This window comes from Apium graveolens, chromosome 6, assembly GCF_009905375.1.
Source record: "Apium graveolens cultivar Ventura chromosome 6, ASM990537v1, whole genome shotgun sequence".
NCBI classification, from domain to species: Eukaryota; Viridiplantae; Streptophyta; class Magnoliopsida; order Apiales; family Apiaceae; genus Apium; species Apium graveolens.
The window spans coordinates 169964357-169971595 of NC_133652.1; the positions used below are offsets into that span (position 1 = coordinate 169964357).

The 7239-nt window shown below is 32.9% G+C and overlaps 1 long non-coding RNA gene and 1 other non-coding gene across 3 annotated transcripts; both read left to right on the forward strand.

Annotated features, from left to right (window-relative positions):
• Positions 1 to 4295: 4295 nt before the first annotated feature.
• LOC141669863 (small nucleolar RNA U3) lies at positions 4296 to 4512 on the forward strand. The gene has a single exon (XR_012554115.1). It is a non-coding gene; the product is annotated as a small nucleolar RNA U3 (small nucleolar RNA).
• A 239-nt stretch (positions 4513 to 4751) lies between these two features.
• LOC141667052 (uncharacterized) lies at positions 4752 to 6743 on the forward strand. Of its 2 annotated transcripts, none has more exons than XR_012552454.1 (4): positions 4752 to 4996; positions 5086 to 5199; positions 6043 to 6169; positions 6365 to 6743. It is a non-coding gene; the product is annotated as an uncharacterized LOC141667052 (long non-coding RNA). The 2 variants fall into 2 exon arrangements; XR_012552453.1 differs by having other exon boundaries at positions 4757 to 4996; positions 6043 to 6160.
• The last annotated feature ends 496 nt before the right edge of the window (positions 6744 to 7239 follow it).

Consider the following 7239-nt stretch of genomic DNA (forward strand, 5'->3'; position numbering starts at 1 on the left):
CTAATTTGCATTAATATGAACTTTGCATTATGAATAAGAAATCATATGATTAAATTTGATAGGCCTGACACGAGATCCATGCCTTGTATTTAATCAGGATATTGTAAGGGTAGAAGGAATTCATTGTACGGTAACTAGTCATTGACAGGTTCTTGGTATTCTAAGTAGTGAATTTATATTATCCGGATAGTCGCGATATGTTGAGAAGCATCACTCACGATGTATAATAAATATAATTAATCAGTTAATTATATTTAGTGAAATTTATTATTCATGTAAATAATTAATAAAAGTTTATTATTATTTATTTCTACTACGGCATAATATTGAACCTACAAGGTCACACCATAAAAGAATATTTTCTTTGATGAAATAATGAGAGAGAGAATTATTTTCTAAATAGTTTAGAAAAAGAAATAATTATTAAAATAGTTTTAATTATTATTAAAGCATTTTATAAAGATAAAATGTGGGGCTAATATATATATATATAATGATATATTATAAAATCCTAGGAGAGCCCTATAAATAGAATGAGATGGCTCATTCTAAACATATACTTGGTTTTGTGAAAACCCTAGCCTCCATCTTCTTCCTCTCTCTCTCCCAAAAACTCCATTTTATAAAAGCTTGGTTTTATAAAAAGCTTCATCGAAGAAGATCATTCTTGGTGAATACCGGTAGAGTGCTTCACACACTGAGGAGCAACTGCTAGCAACCGGTTTTATAAAGCTTCGATTTTTCAAGGTATGGTTACGATTCCTCCATTTTTCTAATTTATATGTTTTTCTATATGTGCGATACATGGTTTTTACGGAATAATTATTATATCACGCTTCCGCTCATCCGTAAATTCCTTCAGGGAATCGATCTTATAGGAGAACTCCCTAAGGACAATATGGTGTAAAATATGGTGTTGTCGTTGATTACTTTACAAAGTGGGCAGAAGCTATGCCATTGGCCCCGATCACAGCTAAGAAAATCAAAGATTTTGTCTTCAATTCCATAGTTTGCATATTTGGTATTCCGTACAAGCTCATATCTGATAACGGGAAGTAGTTTGACAACAAGGAATTAAAGAAACTTTACGAAGATTTGCACATCAAAAAGGACTTTACTGTAGTCTATCATCCACAGAGTGATGGCTAGACTGAAGCCATAAATAAGATCATTAAACATACTCTGAAGGCCAAGTTGGAGGAAAAGAAAGAAGATTGTCCAGAGCAGCTACCAATGGTTCTTTGGTCTTATAACACAACTCCAAGTTCAACTACTGGAGAATCCCTGTGACGGCCTAAACCCCAGGGTCAGGAGTTGACGTTCAAATCATATCAAACCACAATTATAAACTACTAGATTATTATTACTACAATATCACAACCCAAATACCAAGATCATTTTCAGGTTCAAGTATGATTTAAGCTATTTACTATTACAACAACAATTTATTTAAAATTCTAACACACTAACTTATTACAGCAACTCACAGACCTAAAACAGGCCTCACAAAACTACCTCAACTGATCCTGCTACCGGTGGCACTGAAATCCTGCCCTGAACATGACGAACTGGTCTCCTAGGCATCTGTGATATATATATAACAGGTTGCAAGGGTGAGCATATAATTGATCAGCGGTACCACATATGAATAACAGAGTAAAAACAGATTATACTAAACAGGTATAAGAATAGAATTATAAAGCAGTATGAAACAGTAATCTGTAAATCATTGTAAATCTCTGTCAAAACAAAAAAAAATGGATATCACTAACTAGCATGCTCTTTATAAAACAAAACTTAAATGTGTGATGTGTAAACACTAGAGTCTAATTTTAGCATGTTATTCACATTTGTAACTCAAATATATCAAATCACTTGTTCCATTACGGGAACCACAAAACCAAATCAGATATGTATTGGACATTCAAGTGTAAAGAAAGCTGATCAGGATATCAACACGAAATAGCTCCCTTGGCTATCCTACAATTACCTGTTCTGGAACTCAGAGACTAGCTAGGTCCCTGACATGCTGGACTAATCAGTTAAATAGTGCGCGCAACTGAATTAGCCTCTTACGCAACCATGTTGGCCCACTCTGGCCTCTTATGCAACCTCATCCAATATCTGATCATTTTTACCCAGTTTTCAAATCATTTGTACCTATCTCATTTTAAAACAGTTCATTCAACAACACACATAAACTTTGTTCACAATTCATTTTCAGTTGGAGATAGGTACCTTTTCGAAGTTACTTTTACCCAAAACAGGATTTAAACAAATAATTATAACTAGAGGGGATACGTAACTTAAAACGTTTAGGTTCCTATTTAAAAATAAAACAACAGTTCATTCATATATACTAAACCATAAAAGTATGGTCAGGGGTACTTGCCTTGCAACGCTTTCTCACAAATTCATAGGGTAGCTTCTGTAGTCTGTCTTTAGTCCTCGCAAACCTCGACTGAGATCTACAGTAACAGAATACCCTAATTAGTTATTCTAACATGCATGATATCCTCATAATCTAACTAACCTAATCCAATAAACCCGAGTCGTATAATATACAATATTATAACATACAGAACATAAGGTTTCACGGGCTCACATCTCGGTTAGAGTTACGTTTGTAAAATATATATCGATTTCAGATATTAGGGTTGGTTTCTATCTTGCAAAATATTTCACCAAGTTACGGATAATAATATTTATATAGATATTCACATAATTGATACTTACGATAATATTAAAATTAAAATATTAAAATACTCTTCTCGTATTTAAAATATTTTTTTCCAAAAATTGGGCAGCGACTCCTTTATTTATTGGACTACCCGTCGAAACATAATCGATTCACAAATCAATCAAACCAATCAATTCAACCCAATCACAATATTTTTCTAAATAACTATTTTGTCCGAAAAACCAAAAGTAAAAATTAATTTTATTTATTTATTTATTATAGGACTCAGATTAAAATTATCACCGTCCATCGTCAGCTCACTGAGGCTCATTATTGACGGCGACAAAATTTGTCGGTACCCGAATAATTCGGGTATCCAAACAAATTCCACCGATTTGGATTAATAATTCCCGCAGAAAATTTATTTCACAAATATCACTGTAATTTCCTGCATAAAAAGGAATTAAAAATTAATAAAATAATAAACCAATTTACTATGCACGTAATAACACGGGCTGCACACATATATGCACACACGTGCGTGTAACACCCGCGCCACCAGGAACCACCAAACCGATCGGAACAATCAACAGTGAATCAAGCAGCCACCATACACACAACTCATACAGATTACCACACACACATATATATACACATAAGTGTGTATGTATATCAGAGAAACAGAATAACCCGAGTAGCCAGAAAAATGCACCGGGGATAAGCAAACGGCCGCACACAGGGAAGCAGCGGGACTAACTCAAGAACTAACAACTTCTTTTCTCCCCACTTCGTCCCAATAAAGTAGGGATCTACACTTACGCCCATACAAGGCTTTGTAGGGTGGCATTCCTATACTGACATGATAACTATTATTATAGGAAAGCTCAATCAATGGCAGATAATCATCCCGGTTTCCTTTAAAATCCAAAGCACATAGTCTCAACATATCCTCTATCGTCTGGATCGTCCTTTCATTTTGACCGTCTGTCTGGGAAAGATAAGCGGTACTCATTTTTAACTTAGTGCTCAAACAATCCTAGAATTTCATCCAAAATTTTGAGTTAAATCTTGGGTCTCGATCCGACACAATCGAAACAGGGATTCAATGTTTGGTCACAATTTCATCCAAATACAACTTCACTAGTTTATCCAAAGAATACTTTTCATTGATAGGGAGGAAATGTTCATACTTTGCCAATATATCAATAATCACCCAAATAGCATCATGATTCGATTTAGTCCTTGGTAATCCTACTATAAAATCCATTACAATCCCTTCCCATTTCCACTGTGAAATCCCCAGGGGATGCAACAATCCACTTGGCCTTTGATTCTGCCTTTAATATTTGGCAAGTGTGACATTTACCAACCCAATCAGCTATTTCCTTTTTCATTCCTAGCCACCCAAAAGTTCTCCCTCAGATCTCGGTACATTTTAGTGCTTCCAGGGTGGCTAAAAAACCTAGAATTGGGGCTTTCCGATATATCTCATTCTTCAGCTTAGTCACATTGGAATTCGTGCTCTAGAGGAAAAATCCAAACACACCTCTGCTGTCCTTTTGAGTACAAATTTCCTCTTCAGTTAAACTATCTAATCCTTGATCTATTACCTCGTTCGGACCTTGCTTGAACAGGATCTATTCTATAGTAATCGTATCTCTGTATCCTTGATTTCTAAGGAGACAGGTGACCAAGTCTGGTGGATGAAACATGACTGCAAGACCGGAGCGTGATTAATAGACCTCCATAGTCAGTGGACCATTCAGAGCCGTAGAGGATCGTTCTTACTTAGATTTCCTGGCTGGGATAGTCTTGCAGTTGTCTGACAAACCTTAACCATTTTTTAATCTATCTGTATGATAAATCCTGAATCCACATTTGAAGGTTCTTTTTACACCCCTACCCTAAAAGTTGCTATTTAATTACAAAAAATGCCACTGAAACTCTCATATTTTTATCCCACTAGTCAAAATCACGTGATGCTGTTTTGTTTTATGCATACACACATTAGACATAGGACAGACATGAGCGTTTTTCAAAAACATACCCATCACATAATTTAAATTTCAAATTCATTCTTTTATATCACCCTTATCTTTCTTTTCAAATTCAAAATCACTGTTAAACATTTTCTCTTATTCTTCTTTCAACTTTTCTCCTGCGTATATTTCAAATCATGTTGTATAAATTTTTAATGCTTTTGTATTATATAATTTGTGATATATATTTTGTTTTCACTTTTAAATTTGATTACAGGTTGTTTATAATATTTGGGTGATTTCAAGTACAGTGTTCATACTCCGACGAACTAAACTGGTTAGTTCATCCAACCCCCTCTTTAATTTGTTAATTTCTTTTATATGTATGACTTATGTGATGATGTCGTTCATTGTGGTTTAATGTAGTGCAACTGTTTGATTAAGTTCTGTTAGAATTTTGGGACGAGGATTTGATGAGATGCGTATATATATGAGTTGGTTTTGCAAGTCGTGCGCTTGACATGTTTTTCGTGATAACAGGTATACTCTTTAACTTTTTATCTGAATATATTTTGACAGGATAATGCAAGCAGCTAACTTTTGGTGTTTTTATATTCATGATTGTATTATTGGTATCTCACTGAATTTGAAATTAGTTTGTCACCAATTATTTAATATAATGTCATAGAGAATTATTTCCTTTATATGTGAAATTTTCTTTATTTCTTTTAACCATTTTGATTTTCTTATAATATGTTATCCCGTATTCTATATAAATACATTATTTACATTATGAGATGAAAGTAGAAGTTGTATGATATCAAAACTCAATGAATACAAAAGCTTATTTATATAAAAGTTGTGTAGTCACTTTGTCATGTTTATAAATATATGTTAATCTTGGTATCTTATCTTTATTACATTAATAAAGAGTTGCACATTACAATGATACTGTTGTTGCATATTCAAGTAGTAGTGGTTTACATTTGCGAAAGTTTTTTAGTATGATAATCTAATTACGTCTTTCTGTTTGAGAATTTGAGATTCTACTTTTGGGAGTTGCTAATTATTTATTTATTACATTTGATTAATTGTAGCTGAGTAAAAAATGACAGTTCTTGATAAATGAAGAAGTTTAAGGTGTTTTGGAATTGGAACTTGATGCTATTGTGTATGTTCACTTTTTATTTAGTTTTCAGTGATGTGCTTATGTTTTGCTATGTTGATATCTTGTGTTAAGTTTAATTCATTAGTATATGTGTGTTTTGTACTTTGCAATACTAAAATGATATTATGTTCTCCTTGAAACTCTTGAGGTACATGATAAATAGTATTCTTATAACTTGCAAGTTTGTGCACTATAACCAAAAAGTATTTTTACAGGGTCACCCAAACGATAACTTTAATGCACTGTAAAACTTTACCTAAAATGGAGTTCAATGCCAATGGAGCTCAGAATTTCTTTTTTAAGAGAACATCGATGGTGCTCACAAAAAATTGAGTAAGAACTGTGAGTTTTCTGTCTATAAAGAGTGTCGATAGTTGTTCAAATGAGCATTCAATTCAACTGTCAGCGTTCAATTCAAGTGTCAGGAATTGTGTACATATTTTTAAGTTCAAGTTAATTATCACATGTTTAAGAATTTCAAGTGAACTGACATTGTTAAATTCATGCTAATTATCAACTATATTTTTAATTTTGTAGCACTGGAGCTGCTAATGAGCAAATAAAGGTGATTGAATTGGAAAAGCCTAGAGTAAATGCAGTGGTACATTATGGGATATTGGAATCATCGGCAGTGGTACATTATGAGAAATCACAGCTGGTGCATAGTGTTCTTGATGGTTACAAAGTGATTCTTAGTTTGTGTATTGCAATTGGTCTTACCATCCAAACTCCAAAGTTCATGACCAACAAGTTTCTCTCGAGAAAGCAATTCGTCATTTGATTTAAAACTTTGTTAAGAGTGCTAAGAAATACAGACTCATCAGGGATAGACTTGATATTGTGATTATTTATAATAATCTGTCTATGTTATGTAATTTCAAATATTGTGATTATTTATAAATTATAATAATCTTTATGTGTTGAATCTTTTTAGAGATAAATTAAGTTCAAATTTTATTTCTTCAAAATTTTATTTTGGATCCGCGTCAGTCGCATGTATGATAACTACGTTATTGGCATTGCTTATTAGGGTATTATGGGGGGATCGTAATTGTAATCAGTGCGGTACCCTTAACTAAAAACAGTGTAGATTTGGGAAATGGATGATCCAAGGAGGGGGTTGGCTCCTACTGCACATTAAGCACTTCTGGCTTTCATGCCACTGCTGATTAAATTTATTTTTATAACATATACAAATATTTTAATTAATAGTTCTAATAAACTAATGCATATTTTAATAGTTAATTAAAAGTTTATAGGATCTTTCAATCATTTTCAATAACGATTTATTGTACAAAATAAATGTTCAATTAAACGGTATTTATTTCTTAATTAAAATTCTGAGGTCTGATACGTGTTTGTAATAAAATTCTGATTAAGATGAAATCATTACTTATTTTGCATTTTATTCT